At 41.8% G+C, this 22,840-nt stretch overlaps 1 protein-coding gene across 2 annotated transcripts in view; it reads right to left on the reverse strand.

The window, feature by feature from the left end:
• The window catches only part of PLSCR4 (phospholipid scramblase 4), a 64,785-nt gene extending 59,585 nt beyond the window's left edge, over positions 1-5,200 (reverse strand). Inside the window, exon 1 of one of the 2 annotated variants that reach the window (XM_080655957.1) lies at positions 5,003-5,200. The gene's annotated coding sequence lies outside the window, so the exon portion shown is untranslated. The remainder of the gene's footprint in view (positions 1-5,002) is intronic. The other variant, XM_080655956.1, reaches the window with a different exon arrangement.
• Between the last annotated feature and the right edge of the window lie 17,640 nt (positions 5,201-22,840).

Genomic DNA, 22,840 nt, shown 5'->3' on the forward strand with positions numbered 1-22,840 from the left:
GGGGGGCAAGATGGGAGGGAATGGAAGATATCTATAATACTATCAACAATAAAAAATATTTTAAAAAATAAAATAGGAAACCAAGATGGCAGCATAGGTAAGCACCTAAACTGCTGCCTCGCCAACAATTTCAAAACTACAACTAAAAGACAGAACGGACATCATCCAGAACCACAGGAAGGCTGACTGAGTGGAAATTCTACAACTAGAAGGAAAGAGGAAAGCTCACGGAGAATCAGAGGAGTGGCAAAGGAGGGCTGAGGTACGGAGATGCTTGCAGAGAGGAAGAGCGGCTGAGTGCCTGGCTGACTTTATCTGGCGGGAGGGGGAAAGAAGCCCCCAACTGCACTGAACCCCAGTTCTGATTGCACTGAAACCCAGTTCCAGGTGAAACCCTGTGGACCCAGGCTCATACAGGGGGAGTCTGGACTGTCAGGTAGAGAGGAAGGCACACAGAGGCTCAGAGACTCAGAGACCCAGGGGAGCCACGGCGGGTCTGGAAGCACGCACACGCGAACGCGAGTGCTCGCAGAGAAAGCTGAATGCGGAGGTTGCAGCAGGCATTCCCTAGCAGAAGGGAGTTGCAAGCTCCTGACTGCACTGAATCCTAGTTCCGACTGCACTGAACCCCAGTTCCGGGCAAGCCCTTGGGGACCCATGCTTTTACAGGGGGAATCTGGACTGTCAGGCAGAAACTCGGGGGAGTCGCAGAAGGCAGAGGTCTGGAGGTGCACGCGTGCGCAAAGGCAGGGCTGACGGGAAGCCAAGACTGTCAGCTCCACCCTGAGACTCCACCCCATCCAAGCTGAGCACAGAGGCTTTTGCAATTTTGCAAATCTAATCCTATAAGGCTGTCTCCAGCACCGAATTTCTCCCAGCGTAGACACAGCTGATCCTCACAGCCAACTGGCCTGGAGGTCTATTCCTCCCAGTGATACCAACAACAATCAAGACTTAGAGAGAAACCAAGATGGCGGCATAGGTAAACACCTAAACTGCTGCCTCGCACAACAATTTCAAAACTACAACTAAAAGACAGAACGGACACCATCCAGAACCACAGGAAAGCTGGCTGAGTGAAAATTCTACAACTAGAAGGAAAAAGAAAAGCTCACAGAGAATTGGAGGTACGGCAAAGGGGCTTTGTGCGCGCAGAGAGGAAGGGCGGCTGAGAGCCTGGCTGACTTTCTCTGGCGGAAGGGGGAAGGAAGCCTCCGACCGCACTGAACCCCAGTTCTGACTGCACTGAACCCCAGTTCCAGGCGAGCCCCTGGGGTCCCACGCTCTTGTGGGGGGGAGTCTGGAATCTCAGGCGGAGACTCGAGAGCCGGGGAAGGCGGAGGACTGAAAGTGCGCACGCGAGCGCGCCAGTGCGCACAAAGGCTGCGGAAGTTGCCACAGGCTTTCCCTAGTGGAAGGGAGTCAGAGGATTCTGACTGCACTGAGCCCCAGTTCTGACTGCACTGAACCCCAGTTCCAGGTGAGCCCCTGGGGACACACGCTCTTGTGGGGGGAGTCTGGACTCTCGGGCGGAGACTCGGGAGCCGGGGAAGGCGGAGGACTGAAAGTGCACACGCGCGCGCGCCAGTGCGCACAAAGGCTGTGGAGGTTGCCACAGGCTTTCCCTAGTGGAAGGGAGTCAGAGGATCCTGACGGCACTGAGCCCCAGTTCTGACTGCAGTGAACCCCAGTTCCAGGCGAGCCACTGGGGACCCACGCTCTTGTGGGGGGAGTCTGGACTCTCAGGCGGAGACTCGAGCTGGGGAAGGCGGAGGACTGAAAGCGCACATGCGCGCAAGGGCAAGGCTGACAGGAAGCCAAGACTGAGACTCCACCCCATCCAAGCTGAGCACAGAGGCTATTGCAATTTGGCAAGTCTAATCCTATAAGGCTGTCTCCAGCACCGAACTTCTCCCAGCATAGACACAGCTGATCCTTACAGCCAACTGGCCCGGAGGTCAATTCTTCCCAGTGATACCAACAACAATAAAGACTTAATTACAACAAGGCTGTACACACAGTCCACAAAGGGGTGCACCAAGAGTGTCCACCTCAGGTTAACTGGGGAAGCAGACCCACTGGGCCATATTGGAAACCTAGCACAAATATCTACCTTACCAACTCAGGGAATCAGTGAAAATGCGGGGTCAAAGAATCAGATCACAAACGAAAGAAATGGAGGAAAACAAACGACTGGATATAGAATTCAAAACCACGGTTATAAGACTTTTTAAGAATATCCTAGAAAAAGGCCGATAAATATAACGAGACCCTTGAAGATATGAAAAAGGACCAACTAGAAATTAAACATACACTGACTGAAATAAAAAATATTATACAGAGACCCAATAGCAGACTAGAGGAATGCAAGAATCAAGTCAAAGATTTGAAAAACAAAGAAGCAAAAAACACTCAACCGGGAAAGCAAAAAGCAAAAAAAAAAATCCAAAAAGTTGAAGATAATGTAAGAAGACTCTGGGACAACTTCAAGCGTACCAACATCAAAATTATGGGGGTGCCAGAAGAAGAGAGAGAGCAAGATACTGAAAACCTATTTGAAGAAATAATGACCGAAAACTTCCCCCACCTGGTGAAAGAAATAGACTTACAAGTCCAGGAAGCACACAGAACCCCAAACAAAAGGAATCCAAAGAGGACCACACCAAGACACATCATAATTAAAATGCCAAGGGCAAAAGACAAAGAGAGAATATTAAAAGCAGCAAGAGAAAAACAGTTAATTTTCTACAAGGGAGCACCCATATGATTGTCAGCTGATTTCTCAACAGAAACTATGCAGGCCAGACGGGAGTGGCAAGAAATATTCAAAGTGATGAAAAGCAAGAACCTACAACCAAGATTACTCTACCCAGCAAAGTTATCATTCAGAATGGAAGGTCAGATAAAGAGCTTCACAGATAAGAAAAAGCTAAAGGAGTTCATCACCATCAAACCAGTATTATATGAAATGCTGAAAGGTATTCTTTAAGAAGACGAAGAAGAAAAAAAGATAAAAATTATGAACAACAAATACATATCTATCAACAAGTGAACCTAAACATCAAGTGAATTAAAAATCTTAGGAACAAAATAAACTGGTGAATATAATAGAATTAGGGGCATAGAAAGGGAGTGGACTGATAATTCTCAGGGGGAAAGGATATGGGGGGTGCAGGAAGAGACTGGACAATAATCGTACACCTATGGAAGAGGACAGTGGTGGGGAGGTAAGGGCAGAGGGTGGGGTGGGAACCAGGTGGAGGGGAGCTATGGAGGGAAAAAGGAGAAACAATTGTAATAATCTGAACAATAAAGATTTATTAAATTAAAAAAAAAAAGAAACTGCATGTGAAAGTGCCTGGCATAGTACTTAATATACACAAAAGTTATTTAGATATTAAAAGAATTATTTTATCAGTTGAGGAGTCCTTTTGAAATGAAAATAATAATCAACACTGGGGGTGTGGAGGGGGTGAGAGGTCAACCAAAGGACTTGTTTGCATGCACATAAGCATAACCCATGGACACAGTCAGTAAGGGGGTGAGGGCATGTGCTGGGGTGGGGGGGTTGAGGGGATGGGAACAAGCAGGGAGAGGTCAATGGGGGAAAAAGTATTCATATGTAATACTTTAAATAATAAAGAATTAAAAATAATAATAATAAAATAAATAAATAAATAAAATATATGGTTATCAAATATCAGCTTTACTTTTATTCTTAAATCTGTCTCTTCAGTTTCATTGATTTATCAGTAAATCTGCTCCCTTTCTTTTATTACTTTTTAATCACTATAGTTAGCTTTACAATACTTTTTATTATGTATTAAAATCTCCACATATATGTACATTTTCTTTTAATTGAAATCTTTCCATATGAGCTAAATAGTTGTTTTAAAACAAACAAAAAATTCAGTTTGGAATTTAATTTATACATCTTTAGAGAAATGCTATCTTTACTTATAAAGATAGCATTTGTACCTATACACTCTTATATACTTAATGTATTTTCATATGTCCCTAGAGTTTTATATCTTTAAATAGGTTTTTCAATTTTGTGTTAGTTCATGCCAAACTGAATCGTTTTTTTGTCCTATTGTATTTTCTAATTTATAAACATCACACCTAGTGAGAACTGTAAGTCCACACTGGTTAGTAAATTCTTTGATTTTTTTCTAGGAGATTTTCAGTTGTTTTCCTATAGACATTCAAAATATACAACCACATTAGGTATAAAAAGTATTAATTCTGTCTTTCTTGCTAACCAGAATGTCAATATGCTCTTCTGCTTAATGCCACTGGCCTATAAAATTCACAGAATGTGATGAGCAGATTTGGCTTTCCCAAATTTAATGGAAATGATTTTACTATTTCAAGATAACCATGGGATATACATAGATGGAAATTATATTTTTATTCCAACTATCACAACACCCAACTTAAAGTACTGAATCCATACCCTTTTTGAGTAGGTGGGAAATCAACTTTATTGCATCATAGTTTTAGTGGCTACATTTCAAATGTACGGTGTAAATTAGAAATTCAATTAAATTGTACATCCTAAGATAAACAAAACCATAAAATAAATGAAAGGAAAATGCAAGTCTTGAAATATATGTTTTACTTTATGGAAACAAAGCACACACAGCCGGAATGAATCACATCTCCCCCATTTGCTCGCATTGCTAACCTGAGACAGGGGTCTCTCTGGTAACAAGACACTGCGCCCCCGGGTGTAAAGAAGTGACCATAACTCTTTGACCTGCCTTTCCGCCTGGTCCGACTTCGTAGAGGGCTAAGCAGAGGGGATGCCCCCAGTGCAGGCAGAGTCTGACGTAGGATGGCCTTCGGGAGCCACCCAACGGGGACAAGGCAGCCTGGCGCGCAGCCAACTCTCCGGAGCGCGTTCCTCCCGGGCCCCACGGGCTCCCCAGCAGGCAGCCTTCGTCCCCCACTCCGAACCCCCGTCCCAGCCTCGTGGGGCCGTCCGCCCTGCTCAACTCACCGCTAATTGTTCCGCACTAGCTCAGTCAGGGCCGAAATCTAACTTTCCCCAGAGGTAGGAGTGAGGAGGGGGCGGGGAAAGCAAAAGGAAGAGGAGGGTGTTTCCAACAAAAACAACCTAGAGCGTGGAGGGGCGAAGGCCTGGGGTTGGCGGCCACTCCTAGGGCGGACACCCTGCCCCTCCCCCCCACCACCCCCCTCACACACACCCCCCTCACACACACAGGCACACACCCGGCTCAGACTCCGCCCCACGCGGTGAGCCCCAAGGGTCGGATTGGCCTCCAATTACAAGCCCAGGGGGCGGGGGAAGTGAAGAAAAAGGAATTGCATCCGCTGTAACGTGCGGTGATTGGTAGACATAAGCAAGTTAGGGGTGACGACTAATCAGGGACAGGCAGGTTCCAGAACTCAAAGGGAAGGGCTCTGCTAAGGGCTTACTGAGAAACCACTGTCCTTTGCATCTGCTCAGACCACACGCCCTTGGCTGTGCAAGGCTGGGCCTGAAACACTTGGGTGCGGGGCCAGGCTTTCCCCCCCCCACAGGATTGAAGGAGGCCAACTGGCTGTGGAAGGAGCCCTGGGCAGAGGGGAAGAGAGCAGGATGCCTGTGTTTTCTGACGTTTGGTGCAAAATGCCATTCGTTAATTGCCCTCTTTAGGCACAAAACCTTTTGCAAACTAATGGGGTTAGGTCTGTGGTGGTCCTTGGGTGGGGGTTGGGAGGTGGTGGAGCACAGGAACTGGGAGAATGTTAATGTCCCTGACCTTATAAAGGATTAGGCTGGGCATACTAGTAAGCAAATTAGATTAAGCTCTGAGGACCACCTGGCAAGGCTCTACTATGGGAGACTTTTGGATAGGTGAAGGCATGTAGGAGTGGAGTTCTGGAATTTTCTGTTTTGTTTTATGACATTTGTTAGTAAGCCTGTGAGAACAGATTTTTTTAAAAATTCATATTGTATTTTTCAGTAATAATTGCACAGAACATTACCAAAGTAGAGGGATAGTGTTATATTGAAAGTATAAAACAAACTGGTGTCAAAACGACAGCAAAAATTAATACTAAATATTTAGTAGCTTTGGTTTTACTTCATAAGCATGATCAAGAATTTGAGCTCATGAATTCAAACATACACAATGTCCACATGAAAGATGACAAAAAAGTTCAAGAGCAAAATATATCTCTCGAAACATATTGTTTTGGGGGATAAAGAAATAATTGAAAGTATGTCATATGCCCAAATCATAAGGTTTGAAAGAAAGTAGAATTGTTAAAACCCTTGTTTGTCTTCCTAAAATTTCTGATCTGAAATCATTTCAACTTGAATACTTCAGGGGATGACAAATTCACTATGTTTGTACCAATTCTATTTTTAGTTGCTCCTTAGTTACATCTCTTTGGAGTAATTTCTTTTTACTATTTTTTCTTACATTACTATAGTTGGCTTAGAGTTAATATTGTACCTTGTCAAAATAATAAATTTGCAAGAGCACTTTTTGGTTTTTCAATCCTATGTACCATTGCTATTGCTATGTTTCACATGCACACAAATTATAAGCTATATGATAAAATATCATATTTTGCTAAAGCAGTCAGTTGTCTTTACTGATATGAAGAGAAGGAAAAATAGAGCTTTTATATTTGCCCAAATATATACAATTATATGGCCTTTTTACTTTTTATTGTAGATAAAGTTTTATCCATTGTTAGTTCCCTTAAGGTTAGAGAATTTCCTTTAGTATATTTTGTACTGTATTATAGCTGGAAATAAATTCTCTCAGCTTTTTTTTTATCTGAAAATACTTTTTATTTTGTATGAATTTTTAAAATGGTGTCTTCACTATGTAAAGAATTTTGGGTGGACAGATTTTTCTTTTTCATCATAAGTTTGTTTTTTTTTAAATATATTTTATTGATTTTTTACAGAGAGGAAGGAAGAGGGATAGAGAGTTAGAAACATCGATGAGAGAGAAACATCGATCACCTGCCTCCTGCACACCTCCTACTGGGGATGTGCCTGCAACCAAGTTACGTGCCCTTGACCGGAATCGAACCTGGGACCTTTCAGTCTGCAGGCTGACGCTCTATCCACTGAGCCAAACCGGTTTTGGCTTCATCATAAGTTTTGACTTCCATTTTTATCTATGGGTTTCATAATACTGGTTTTAAGATTAGGTTTTTTTATAACATAGGTCCCCATTATTTCCCCATTGACCAGCTCCAGCCCACCCGCACACCCTGAGCCAGGCCTCTCCACCTTATTGTCTGTGTCCATGGGTTATGCACATATGCATACAAAGTCTTTGGCTGATTACCTCCCACCCACCCATGCTTCCCCACTTCCCTCTGAGATTTTGAACTCTGTTCCATTCTTCCATGTCTCTGGATCCATTCCGTTCATCAGTTTATTTGGTTAATTAGACTCCACATATGAATGAGATCATGTGATGCTTGTCTCTCTCTTACTGACTTATTTCACTTAGCATGATACTCTCCAAGTCCCTCCATGCTGCCTCAAAGGGTAAGAGAGTCCACTTTTTTTTTTTAAAATATATTTTATTGATATTTCACAGAGAGGAAGGGAGAGGGATAGAGAGCTAGAAACATCGATGAGAGAGAAACATTGATCAGCTGCCTCCTGCACACCTCCTACTGGGGATGTGCCTGCAACCAAGTTACGTGCCCTTGACCGGAATCGAACCCGGGACCCTTCAGTCCGCAGGCCGATGCTCTATCCACTGAGCCAAACCGGTTTTGGCAAGAGATTCCACTTTTTTAATGCTGCATAGTATAAATGGTATAAATGTACCACAGCTTTTTACCACTCATCTGGTGTACCACTCATCTACAGATGGGCACTTGGACCAGATCTTAGCTATTGTAAATTGTGCTGCTATGAACATAGGGGTGCATACATTCTTTCTGATTGGTATTTCTGGTTTCTTAGGATATACTAGAGGCCCAGTGCATGAAAATCCATGCACTGGAGGGGGGTTCCCTCAGCACAGCCTGCCCCCTCTCACAGTCTGGGAGCTCTCAGGGTGGAAGGCGACCCGGTGATCAGGGGAAGGTGACATCCCCATCACATCTCTGTTGCTGCCACTGCTGGCAGCGCAAGCCTCAGCCGGCCCTGGTTACCTGAGCCTCAGGCGGCCCTGGGCAGCTGGGGGGCTGAGGGGACTGGGAGACTCTGAAGGCAGGCGTGCGGCGGGGCTGAGGGGACTGTGAGCCGCCATCCTGTGGCTGTGGGCACCGCCATCTTTGGTGGTAGTCAATTAGCATGTTCCTTCCTTATTGGCTGTGGGTGCTGCCATCTTTGAGGGTGGGGCAGTCAATTAGTATATTCCCTCCTTATTGTGGGCACCACCATCTTTGTGATGGTGTGAGGGTCAATTAGCATATTCCCTCTTTATTAGATAGGATTCCTAGAAGTGGAATCACTGGGTCAAATGGCAGTTCCATATTTAATTTTTTAAAGGAAATTCTGTACTGTTTTCCACAGTGGCTGTACCAGTCTGCATTCCCACCAGAAGTGTATTAGGGTTCCTTTTTCTTCACATCCTCCCCAGCACTTGTGATGTGTTGATTTGTTGATGGTAGTTGTTGACAAGTGTGAGGTGATACCTCATTGTCCTTTTAATTTGCATCTCTCTGATGATCAGTGACTTTGAGCATTTTTTCATATGTCTCTTGACCATCTGTATGTTCACTTTGGAGAAGTGTCTATTTAGGTCCTTTGCCCATTTTTTAATTGGGTTGTTTGTCTTTCTCTTGTTAAGTTGTATGAGTTCCCTATATATTTTGGATATTAACCCTTTATCAGATGTATCATTGACAAATATGTTCTGCCATATAGTGGGCTCCCTTTTCATTTTGTTGATGGTTTATTTTGCTGTGCATAAGCTTTTTATTTTATTTAGTCCCATTTATTTTCTACTAACTTTCCTTTCCCTAGGAGGTGTATTGGTAAATATATTGCTCCAGAGATGTCTGAGATTTTGCCACCTACGGTTTCGTGTAGAATTTTTATGGTTTCAAGACTTACATTTAAGTCTTTTTCCAGTTTGAGTTTATTTTGTGAATAGTGTAAGTTGGTGGTCTAGTTCCATTTTTTTACATGTATCTGTCTAATTTTTCCAACATCATTTATTAAAGAGACTATTTTGACTCCATTGTATGCTCTTGCCTCCTTTGTCAAATATTAATTGACAGTAATGGCTTGGGTCAATTTCTAGGGTCTCTGTTCTTTTTCATTGATCTTTATGCCTTTTCTTGTGCCACTACCAGGCTGTTTTGATTTTGGTGGCTTTGTAGTATAACTTGATATCTGGCATTTTTATTCCTCCAACTTTGTTCTTCTTTCTCAAGATTGCTGCAGCTATTCAGAGTCTTCTTTGGTTCAATATAAATTTTTGAAGTATTTGTTCTAGTTCTGTGAAATATGCTGTTGTTATTTTAATAGGGGTTGCATTGAATATGTAGATTGCCTTGGGTAGTATGGACATTTTGATGATGTTGATTCTACCAATCCATGAACACAGAATATTCTTCCACTTGTTTATATCTTCCTCTATCTCTTTTCTCAATGTCCTGTAGATTTCTGAGTACAAGTCTTTTGCTTCCTTGGTTAAGTTTATTCCTAAGTATCTTAATTGTTTTCTTGCAATGGTAAATAGGATTGTTTTTTTTTAATATATTTTATTGATTTTTTACAGAGAGGAAGGGAGAGGGATAGAGAGTTAGAAACATGGATGAGAGAGAAACATCGATTCAGCTGCCTCCTGCACACCTTCTACTGGGGATGTGCCCGCAACCAAGGTACATGCCCTTGACCGGTATCAAACGTGGGACCTTTCAGTTTGCAGGCTGACGCTATATCCACTGAGCCAAATCGGCTAGGGCGGGATTGTATTTTTTGTTTATCTTTCTGAGAATTCATTATTGGTTTATAAAAATGCCATTGATTTCTGGGTGGTGATTTTGAATTTTGCTTTATTACCAAATTCATTTATTAAATCTAGTAGTTTTTTGGGGTGGAGTCTTTAGGCTTTTCTATATACAATACCATGTCATCTGTGACATAATGAGAGTTTTTCTTCTTCCTTTTTAATTTGGATGCCTTTTATTTCTTCTTGTTTGATCACTGTGGTTAGAACTTCCAGTACTATGTTGAATAAGAGTAGTAAAAGCAGGCATCCCTGTCTTGTTCCTGTTCTTAGGGGAAACACTTTTGTTTTTTGTCCATTGAGTATGATATTCATTGTAGGTTTGTTGTATATGGCCTTTATCATGTTGATATATGCTCCCTCTCTTCCCATTTTGCTGAGAGTTTTTATCAAAAATGGGTGCTGGATTTTGTCGAATGCTTTTCTACATCTATTGGTATTATCATGTGACTTTTGCCTTTCAATTTGGTTATGTGATGTATCACATTTATTGATTTGCAAATATTGTACCAGCCTGGCATCTCTGTAATAAATCTCACTTGGTCATGGTGTATTATCTCTTTAATATATTGTTGGATATGCTAATATTCTGTTGAGGATTTTAACATCTGTTTTCAACAGGGTTATTGGCCTGTAATTTTCTTTCTTTGTAGTGTCTTTTTCTGGTTTTGGAATTAGGATAATGCTGGCCTCATAAAACAAGCTTGAAAGTGTTCCTTCCTCTTGCATTTTTTGGAATCATTTGAGGAGAATAGGTTTTAATTGTTCTTTGAAGGTTTTAATTGTTCTGCAAAGCCGTCTAGACCAGGCATTTGTTTGCTGGCAGTACTGTAATTACTGCTTCAATTTCATCAGTTGTTATTGGCTTATTCATGTTTTCTTATTCTTTCTGATTCAGTTTCAGCAGATTGTATTTTTCTAGGAATTTTTCCATTTCATCCACATTGTCCAGCTTATTGGCTTATGGTTGTTCATAGTATTCCCTTACAATCTTTTCTATTTCTGTGGTGTCAGTGGTTATTGCTCTGCTTTCCTTTTTGATTTTATTTTTTTGGGCATCCTCTTTCTTTGTTTCTTCATGAGCATGGCTAGAGGTTCATCAATCTTGTTTATCTTTTCAAAGATCCATCTCTTGGTTTCATTGATTTTTTTGTATTACTTTTTTAGTCTCCATGTCATTTATTTCTGCTCTGATCTTTATTATTTCCTTCCTTCTACTTACTCTGGGCTTTTCTTGTTGCTCTCTAATTCTTTAAGTTTTAGGGTTAAATGGTTCAGTATTAACTAGTGGCCCGGTGCACGAAATTCATGCACAGGGGAGTGTCCCTCAGCCCGGCCTGCACCCTCTCCAATCTCGGACATCCCTCTTGCAATCTTGGATTGCTGGCTCCTAACTGCTCACCTGCCTGCCTGCCTGATTGCCCCTAACCACTATGCCTGCCAGCCTGCTTGCCCCCAACTGCTCCCCCCACCACCAGCCTGCTCACCCCCAACTGGCCCCCGGTCAGCCGCCAGCCTGATCATCCCCAACTGCCCCCCCGCTGGCCTCACCCACAACTGCCCCTCCCCCCCTGCCGGCCTGATCACCCAGAACTGCCATCCCATCCTGGCCTAATTACCCACAACTGCCCTCCCCTCTTGGCCCCTAACCACCTCTATCTCGGCCCCACCACCATGGCTTTTTCCAGCAGAATGTCCGTAAGGTCTCCTGGAAGGTCTCCCAGTCTAATTAGCATATTACCCTTTTATTAGTATAGATAGAGGCCTGGTGCAGGGGTGGGGGCCGGCTGGTTTGCACTGAAGGGTGTCCTGGATCAGGGTGGGGGATCCCTTGGCAGGCGGGGTGGCCTGGGCGAGGGGCTGGGGCAGTCTGCAGGCCAGCTGCGCCCCCATAGGGTGAGGGTCCCCGCTGGGGGTGTGTGGCCAGCCTGGGTGAGAGGGTGATGGCTGTTTGCAGGTTGGCCCTGCCCCCCAGTGAGGACCCTCACCCTATGGGGGTGTGACCAGCCTGGATAAGGGGCTGAGGGCCATTTTCAAGCTGGCCACACCCCCTTCAGGGTGGTGGTCCCTGATGGGGTGCCTGGCCAGCCTGGGTGAGGGGCTAAGGGCCGTTTTCAGGCTGGTCACAGCCCCTTCAGGGTGGGGGTCCCCACTGAGGTGCCTGGCCAGCCTGGGTGAGGGGCTGATGGCTGTTTTCAGGCTGGCCACGCCCCCAGCAGGGACCCTTACCCCATGGGGGCATGGCCAGCCTGGGTAAATATATTTGCTCCTATATTGGTGCTTATATGTTTACCAGGGTCATATCCCCTTGTTGGGTCAATCCCTTTACTATTATGAAGTGACCTTTGTTGTCTCTTGTTATGGACTTCATTTTGAAGTCTATTTTTTCAGATATGAGTATTGCTACTCAAGCTTTTTTATTTTTATTTTCCATTTGCATGGAAATTGTTTTTTCCATCTCTTCACTCTCATTCTGTGTGAGTCTTTTGTTCTGAGGTGGGTCTCTTGTAGACAACATATACTTGGGTCATGTTTTTGTATCCATTCAACTACCCTATGTCTTTTGTTTGGAACATTTAATCTATTTACATTTAAAGTTAGTATTAATAGGTACGCATATATTCCCATTTTAATTTGGTATGCCTAGGTTTCTCTCTCTATTTCTTTTTCTCATTTTAGCAGGTCCTTTAGCATTTCTTATAATGCTGTCTTGGTGGTAATGAACTCCTTTAGCCTTTTTTTTTTTTTTTTTTTTGTCTGGAAGCAAGCTCTTTATTTCACTGTCTATTTTGAATGATAGCCTTGCTGGATATAGTAATCTTGGTTTCAGATCCTTGTGTTCCATTAACTTGAGTATAATTCATGCCATTCCCTTCTGACCTGTAGAAATTCTGATGCCAAATCAGGTGTCAGCCTTATGGGAGCTCCTTTGTAGGTAACAGTTTGCTTTTCTCTTGCTGCCTTTAAGATTCTCTTTTGTCTTTAATTTTTGGCATTTTAATTATGATGTGTCTGACTGTGGGCCTATTTGGGTTCTTCTGGCTTGGGGCTCTGTTCCTCCTGTACTTGTGTGACTTTTTCCTTCACCATGTTAGGGAAGTTTTATGCCATTATTTCTCTATTTCTTCTTCCCTTTCTACCTCTTCTGGCACACTTACTATTTGAATATTGTTACGTTTCATGTTGTTCCCACAGCTCCCTTAAGCTGTCCTCCTGTTTCTTAATTGTTTTTTTCTTTTTGGTTCTCTGACTGAGTGACTTTTTCAACCCTGTCTGCTAATTCATGGATCCGATCCTCAGCTTCCCTTAATCTGATGTGTATTCCTTCCAATGTGTTCTTTAATTGTGCTATGTCATTCTTTTTCCTGACTGTTCTTTTTTCATAGTTACTCTCTCTTTTCTCATGCTGTTAAACATCTTTACCATCATTATTCTGAACCCCATATCAGATAAATTTCTTATCTCCATTTCATGTACACTGAGTGGCCAGATTATTAGGATCTCTGAACACATAATAATCTGGCCACTAAGTATACTTATGTATAAGGGAAAGCTTGCAAATCTTGATATGTCAAGGGACCAGGAGATAGTGGCCCCAAGCCTCTGGCTAGTAAGTCCTCTGCTTCTTTTTAACTACCCACAATGCAGTTCTTATACATGGAAAAACCTTATTTTAAAATCCCAGCTCTGTGATCAGTCTACACTGAGTGGCCAGATTATTATACATTCAGAGATCATAGTAATCTGGCCACTCAGTGTATTTCTTCTTCTGGAGAGTTCTCTTGTTCTTTTATTTGGGAGTTGTTTCTTTGTCTCCTCATTTTTGGTTGCCTGTTTGGGTTTGTGACTATGTATTAAGTTGATTTGCTAAGCCTCTCAATCTCTATTGCAGGTCAGTGTCAAATGCTGTTTCTCACTAATTAGATCAGGCAAAGACTCAAATCCTCCAGAGACCACGTCTGCCTGCAGACTGCTTGGGTTCAGCCTTGAGTAGCCCTCAGGAAATCGTTTGCAGGTTTGGGGAGATTTTTCCAACAGGGTGGGGCTATAGCTTCTGCCTGGAGGCTAATTATTATTCTCAGTCTCTTAATGGGCCTCAGAAATTCCACACCATGTGTGAAGGTGTTTTCCAATAGTGTGGGTCAACTGTTTTCACCCCAGGTAATATCACCTGGATAACTATTGTCTGTCTGAGAAAGATGACCTCTGCAGTGTGAGAGAATGACTCAGCACAGGAAACTGGGGTATCTGCCTTCTGAGCTCTAACCCAAGAGCCCCCAACCCTGGTTTCTGCTCACACAGCTCCAGTTCACTCTGCCCTCTCTTTGCCAGAGCCCAAGGTGAGTCACTGCACACAGAATTTTGTGTGTTGGGTTCTTACAAGGGTGCCTGGGTTTCCAGGTGTCTTCCCATGGCATTTAGCAACCCTGTTGCTTTTCACAGTCACATTTTATGTGGGCAACTTTATCAATCCTGGTGATTTCTGTTGGAGAGCCCAGCCTAAGGATTAAACCCCAGAGTTCTCAGTGACAACCCCCCCTCCCCCCAGCTGAGATACCTCTCGAATATTCAGCTACTGTTTGTGGGAGCCCATCCAGCCCTTTCTCACCTCTGGCCTTCCTACCAGTCTCTATGAGGTCTCCACTTTCCATTCTTGATTATCAGGGTTCTCTCCAGCTAGTCTTGAGTTGATTATTCAGGAAATTTTTCTATTTGAGTTGTAATTCCAGTTTGGGCCTGGGAGCATGTCTGTGTAGCATCAACTTACTCCACCACCATTTTTAATCTCGATATCAAGATTTTTTTTTAAAGTCAGTAAAATTGCATTTTTACGTATTTAAAAAAGTTCTGAAAAAGTAATATAAATATTTAAGTTCCAGTTTTACTCTAAACACTGCATTGAATCATTATTCTTATCTATTGCTGACATAATAATGTGTTTCAAAGAATCTTTGTAAAGTTTAAAAGAGAAAAGGCTAAGCCCAATCTTGGCAGCATCTTCAAATCTGTGTGCAGAGATTAGTACTGTCCTGGCACAGTAGGTGATTAATAATTACTTGCTGAATATCATAATTGAATCATTATTTAAATGAAGGCTGTTTAACACAACATTGGAAAGAACACTTCTCTTTTGGGTCTTCCTAGTTTGCCATTTTGATTATCTCCCTCCCCTGTCCTGCCCCTCCAGTTTGATTATTTTTATGTTAGACTTATTTAAATGATTAGGCTACCATTTTGAGCTAATAGAATTAATTAAGTGTTGAACACAACACTTTTCCTCCAATGGAATAAATAGTACATAAAACCTTCCTTGTTTATCAATTTTGGACAAGTTCTAGGCTGTTTGAAAACAGTGAATATGTCCACCTATAAGAAGATGAAGTAAATTTCTATCTGTCACTGTTTACTTCTCTAGCTCTTGGAAAATAAACAAAGACTTACAGAAACCTATAAGCTTTCAGACATGTTAAAACTGTATCAAAAGGAAAAGTTCAACTCTTAGAAAATCAGGACAAATTTAACACATGTGGAATAGTGGAATTAATTCTAGAGTATAAACTGCTAGAATGAAGCAATGAAGAAATAATCTATATATATAAAGAGGTAATATGCAAATTAGCTGGGACACCATAACAGTCATGACCACTCAGGAGGAGGCTGTGTGTGCAGGTGGGTGAGAGGAGACTGCTGCGCAGTGAGGCAAGCCACAGATGGTGCAGGCCTGGAGAGAGAGAGCAGGGCAGAGCAGGCCCGCAGAGAGCAGGGAGCAGGACCTGCCTGTCAGCCGCAGTAGAGGCAAGGAGGCAGGCCCACAGAGAGCAGGGAACAGGGCCTGCCCGCAGAGAACAGGGTCTGTGAGCTGCCGCAGTGGTGAGGAGGCCCGCAGAGACCAGGGCCTGCCAGCTGGGGTGCGCCAGCAGTCCTACCTCTGCATGTGAGCTACAGAGGAAACACATTTTCTGACTGCTCATTAGCTAAGCTCCCCATATGCCACTCTCAGTGTTCTTGGTAACTTGGGTAATAAGAATCCAAGAAGGTGATCTAGGGTTTTTCCACCTCACTCCTGGAGGAAAAAACGCACATCCACTGCTGGAGGGGCTAAGAAATGTCATATCCTGCCCTAGCCAGTTTGGCTCATTGGATAGAGCCTTGGCCTGTCAACCACAGGGTCTGGGTTCGATTCTGATCAAGGGCATGTACTTAGGTTGCAGGCTCCTCCCTGGCCTGGGCCCAGGTCAAGGCTCATGCAGGAGGCAACCAATCGAAGTGTCCCTCTCACATTGATGTTTCTCTCTGTCTTTCCCTCTCTCTTCCACACTCTCTAAAAATCAATTGAAACATATCCTCAGGTGAGGAAAGAAAGAAAGAAAGAAGAAAGAAAGAAAGAAGAAAGAAAGAAAGAAAGAAAGAAAGAAAGAAGAAAGAAAGAAAGAAAGAAAGAAAGAAAGAAAGGAAGGAAGAAAAGAAAAGAAAGAGAGAAAGAAAGGTCATATCTTATGAAAGACACATATTGAAAATGCCTAGAGAAAGTTGTCATTTTTTCGTGGTGAAGGGACTGGAGTCCATGTTGATGAAAACACCTTGGTGGCTGCGGTGGCCAGCAGTGGCAGCAGCAGTGGCGTGATGGGGGTGGCACCTTTCCCTGATCAGCCCGGTCACCTCCCACAGAGGGAGGCCAAACTGCAGCTTAGGGGAGCGGGCCTAAGCTGTCACCATGATATCCCCTGAGGGCTCCCTGACTGTGAGAGGGGGCAGGCTGGGCTGAGGGACTTCCCCCCCCACCCCCGCAGTGCATGAATTTCATGCACCGGGACTCTAGTACAGTATAATATCATTTGTATATTATTAAAATACATGAAAAGTAATGCTACATATTATATTGTTTATGGATATATAGAGAAAGAGAGAGTGAGAGAGAGAGAGAAAGACAGAGACAGAGATAATCTAAAATATTTCATTCATAAGAGAGCTGTGAACAGTATTACTCACTGAATAGAAAAATAATTTATAAAAAATAACATATACCAGTTATGTATTCTTTTTCTTAAAGCAAGCTTTTGGTTTTATTCACATTCCCATATATGATCACCCAGTTCATGGGTGTTTTCAGTCACCTGAATGTCTGGGGTATAACACGGAAGGTGGTTATTTTAAGTTTATAAAGTAACTAATCTTTTCAATTCATTTTCAAATTAGCTGAACTCAACTCAGTTATTCCTGAAAGCATTCCTAGGTAAGTGGGTGATTGAGTTCCTGTTATAGGAAGAATAATGGCCCTGAAAAGATGTACACATTTCCCATGTAATGTTACATAGCAAGGGTGAATTAAGTTGTGAATGGAAATAAAGTTGCTAATCAAGTACCATAAAATGGAAACATTATCCCTGATTATTCAGGTGCGCACAATGTAAGCCTAAGTATCCTTTAAGTGTCGGGGAGGGAAGCAGAGGAATTGGTGCCAGAGGTGCAAATGTTACAATGAAAGCATTTGCTGATTTTGAAGATGAAAAGAGGCCATTAGTCAAGGAATAATGAAGGACTTTAATAATGGAAATGGCAAGGAAAAGGATTCTATCCTAGTGCTTCCAGAAAGAATGAAAACCTTCCAATACCTTGATCTTAATCTGGTGTATCAGTCTGCTTGGGGTGTCTTAACAAAGTACCACAGATTGGTAGACTGAAACACAAAACTTTATTTCTCACAGTTCTTGAGATCTGGAAGTCTTAGTTCAAGGGGCCAGCTGGTTGGCTCTGGCGAAAGTTCTCTTCCTGATCTGTATATGGCTACTTTCCACTATTTCCTCACAAGGCATTTCCTTGGTACATGTGCACAGAGAAAGTGAGTGCAAGCAAGGTTTATTTTCATGAGGACACTAGTTTTATCATATTAGGGCCTCATCCTTTTGTCTTCATCTAATCTTAATTACTTCCTTAGATACCTTACCTGCAAATATAATCACATTGGTATTAAGAATTCAACACATGAATTTTGTGGGGACACAAATATTCAATCCACAAGACCCATTTCAAACTTTAGACCCCCAGAACTATAGGAAAATAAATTTGTGTTGTTTAAAGCCACTAAGTTTGTGGTAGTTTGTTAGAGCAGCAATAAGAAACTAATATACATTTTGGTATCTGGAAGCAAAAACAAATAGCTAGAAATGTAGAAGTGGACAGAGGATAGAAAAATTTTGAGGAACTTGATAAAAAATAGCTAAGATTGCCTTAAATAGACTGTTCATAGAGATATGGATTTTAATGAATCTGTTGGCCAGTACTCAAAAGGAAGTGAGAAACATGGTAGAGAAAATATGTACTATCTTAGAGAATATTTGAATCATCATTAGCAGATTGATGGTAGAAAATGGATTAAAGCACTGAAGGGGAGAGTTCAGATGAAAATGAAGAACACGTTATTGGAAAATAGAGGAAAGGGGATCTTTTATGTTGTATAATGTCAGAAAGCTGAAATGAATTTTGCATTGCATAACTGTATAGTGATTATTTTATTATTTATAAATTAATAAGTATTTTATAGGGAGAAATAAATTGCTTTTCTTAGGCAAGATGGCTTGAAGTATCTGTTTTGCAAATCTAGTTGGTTTCCAGCTTAGGTAAATTTAATAGCCCTCTTTTGGCACAAATAGGATATTTTGGCACCACTTAACATTAAAAGTAATTGAAGTTTAACTTGAATGTTTAGTATAGAGAGAGGCTCAGAAGTCTGTGGCCAATTGACTCTATTGGGTATCATCTTATGGCCATCCTTGCTTGTAAATCCAGAGCTTCTAGGTCAAACCCTATGTTGCCAGGTAATAATATTTCATCTTGTCTCATGCTCCAGATTTTTGCCCCCTTCTTTCATGGATTTCCATATTTGGAGTCCATGAGACTAAGAAGGGAAGTCAAGGCCTCTGTGCCCAGATGGTATTTATCCTCCCCTGAGATGAGCATGGTCCCCAGTTTGGCATCTTGTGTGAATACATCCTCTCTCATCCAAGGGGATAATCAGTCTTCTTATGTGGGTTCAGAATGAATTTTTAATACCATTAAAAACCACAATGCAGAAATTCAATTTAGCCAAAAATTTTTGCATTGGCTGGAGCGAGCCACTGCTCTCATTTAAAACTTACGATCATTACCAACATAAAGCATTTTTCATTTGCTGCAGGAATCTGCTCAAGTGGCTTGACTTATATTAGAATATTTAAGCCTAACATTGACCTTATGAGGTAGATACTGTTATGCCCAGTTCATTATTTAGGGAACTGAGATAAGAGAAAAGGTCTTTTGTAGGAATGTTGGCCTAAGAAAGTTAGTCAGCCAGGGAATGACAGTTGGGGGCAGGGACATGAACAGAAGCTGGGCAGGTCTGTGAGGGAAAATGAGCCACCATCTGGAATACTCTGCAGAGCTATGAGTAACTGTTTTCTAGAAAGGAGCTTTTTTAAAATTATTTTTTCCCTTAAACTATAGCAGGGATTCTTATTGAATTAATTTAAATTACCCTAAAAGTATCAGCCCACTTTTAACCCAAACTCCATTTCAAACTTAACACCTATACTGCAAAGAGTGGCTACAAACTCAAGAAAGCTACAGGAGCTATTAGACAAATTGGACTTTAAGACAAAGATTGTAATAAGAGACAAAGATGGTCATTATATAATTATAAAGGGATCAATTGAATAAGAGTATATATAACATTTATAAATATAGTCATGTGTGGTGCTTAGTGATGTGGATATGTTCTGAGAAATGTATTGTTAGATTTCATCACCATGCGAACATCACAGGGTACACTTACACAAACCTAGATGGTATAGTCTAATACACACTTAGGCTACATGGTATAGCCTATTGCTCTTAGGCTGCCAACCTGCACAGCTGTACAAAAGAATACAAGACTAAATCAAGCACAAGATAAAATGATGCAATCAAGCAACAGTAAACACAAGGCCTGTGAGGATGCTGTCAGAGTAATATGGTATACTGTTTTACCGCAAACATTTTTTATAAGTAGAAAGAGTACATTTTACAATAATAATAAATTGTATATTATAGTAAATACATAAACCAGTAACATAATTATTTATTATCATTCTCAAGTATTATATATTGTATGTAATCGTATGTGGTATACTTTTGTATGACTAACAGCACAGTAGGTTTCTTTATACCAGCATCACCACAAACAAGTTAATAATGTGTTGTGTTATGACCTTACCAAGGCTATGATGTCACTAGATAGCAGGAATTTTTCAGCTCCATTATAATCTGACTAGAGGCCCAGTACACAAAATTCGTGCATGGGCCAGGGGCGGGGAGGGAGAGGGTCCCTCAGCTCAGCCTGCACCCTCTCCAATCCAAGACCCCTTGGACATCCCTCTCGCAATCTGGGACTGCTGGCTCCTAACTGCTCCCCTGCCTGCCTGCCTGATCACCTCTAACTGCTCCCCTGCCTGCCTGCCTGATTGCCCCTAAATGCCCTCCCCTGCCAGCCTGGTTGCCCCTAACTGCCCTCCCCTGCCATCCTGGTCACCCTTAATCACCTCTGCCTCGGCCCCCACCACTGTGGCTTTGTCTGGAAGGATGACCAGAAGTATGTCTGGTCTAATTAGCATATTACCCTTTTATTAGTATAGATAGGAGCACTGCCATATATCTGGTGCACTGTTGACTGAGATGTTGTTATGTGATGCATGTCTGTATTTGTGCACATAATATAATAACATCTTAATATATAAAGCAAACATCAATAGGCCTAAAGAAAGAAATAGAAAGTAGTACAATAATAGTGGAAGACTTCAATATCCTACTTTATCAATGGATAGATCATCCAGGCAGAAAATCAATGAGGAAATATTGGATTTAAATGATACATTAGACCAGACTTAACAGATATTTACAAAACATTCTATCCAAAAGCAGCAGACTACATATTCTCCTCAAATGTACACAAAACGTTCTCCAGGGGCGACCATGCGGCAAACAGCCAAGCCTGATGCAGCAACCCCGGGCTCCATGACTGTGCTTGTGAACAGCCAAGCCTTACTCAGCAACCCTGGGCATCACAACCAAGCGTGAGCAGCCAAGCCCTACACAGCAACACCGGATGCCTCACACAGCAACCCCGGGTGCTGCAACTGCACAAATTGCCACCAAGCCCGATGCATTGACCCCAGGCCTGGTGATTGTGTGACCCGCTGCCAAGCCCACCACTGCAGTCACAGGCCCAGTGCTACTCAATGCCTAGATCCTCCAGTGAGAGCAAAAGTGAGGGGACAAAGAAACAACCCCCAGAGGAAAGGAAAGAAGGAATTACCAGAAAAGGAACTAAATGAAAGAGAGGAATACAGTTTGTCAGAAAAAAATTCAGAATAAAGTCCATACAGTTCATAAACCAGATAGATGAGAAAATCAACAACTTATGTAAGAATCAAGAGGAAATAAAGAGTGACATAGGTACAATAAAAAACACCATGGAAGATTTCAACAGTAGACTAGAAGAAGCGGAGGACCAAATTAGTGAATTAGAAGACAGAGCAGCAAAACATATCCAAGCTGAACTGCAATAGGAGAAAAAAATTAAAAGGCAGGAGGAGAGCCTATGGGAGCTTTGGTACAACATGAAACAAAGCAACATACATATAATAGGGGTGCCAGGACAAAGGAAGAAGATCCAGGGTTAGAAAACCTACTTGAAGAAATAATGTCAGAAAACTTCTCTGATTTGAGGAAGAAGAAAGTTCACACAAGCACAAAAAGTCCCAAAAAAGATGAACCCAAAAAGACCCACACCAAGACACATTGTAATTACGATAGCAAATGTTAATGACAAAGAGAGAATCTTAAAGGCTGCAAGAGAGAGACAGAAAGTTACCTTTGAGGGATCTCCCATTATATTATCAAATGATTTTCCAACAGAAACACATCAGGCTAGAAAGGAATGGAAGGAAGTATACAAAGTGATGCAAAAGCAAGGGACTGAATCCAAGAATACTCTAACCAGCACGGCTATCATTCAAAATTGATGGGGAAATGAGGAACATCACTGACAAAAAAAAGCCTAAGGGAGTTTATAACTCCCAAGCCAACAATGCAAAAAATGTTAAAGGGACTGTTGGAAAAAAGAAGAAATAAAAAGGGAAGAAAGGAACACAGGCATAAGAAAATAAAAATGGCTACAAACAAGTACCTATAAATAATAACCTTGAACATAAATGGACTGAATGCTCCAATCAAAAGGCATCAAGTGGCTGAATGGATAAGAAAACATGACCCATATACTAGTATACTGTCTGCAGGAGACCCACCTCAGAACAAGGGATGCACACAGATTGAGAGTGAAGGGATGAAAAAATATCTTTCAAGCAAATGGAAATAAATAAAAAAAAAGCTGTGGTAGCAACACTGATATAGGACAAAATAGACCTCAGAATGAAGGCCATTAGAAGGGATAAGGAAGGTCACTTTATAATACCAAAGGGGTTGATACAACAAGAAGATATAACTCTAGTAATATCCAATACAGGGGCACCCAAATATATAAAAAAAATTTTATAGAAGAAATCAAAGGAGAGATTGACAACAATACAATTAAAGTAGGGGAATTTAATACCCCACTGACATCACTGGATAAATCCTCTGGACAAAAAATCAGCAAAGTACTAGCAATCCTAAACAACTTACTAGATCTGATGGACCTATTTGACATCTTCAGAACATTTTACCCCAAAGCTAAGGAATATACATTCTTCTCAAGTACACATGGGTCACTTTCAAAGATCGACCACATAATGAGTCACAAGCAAAGTATCTCCAAATTCAAGAAGATTGAAATCATATCAAGCATCTTCTCAGACCACAATTGCATAATATTAGAAATG

Source organism: Plecotus auritus (genome assembly GCF_963455305.1).
Source record: "Plecotus auritus genome assembly, chromosome: 2".
NCBI classification, from domain to species: Eukaryota; Metazoa; Chordata; class Mammalia; order Chiroptera; family Vespertilionidae; genus Plecotus; species Plecotus auritus.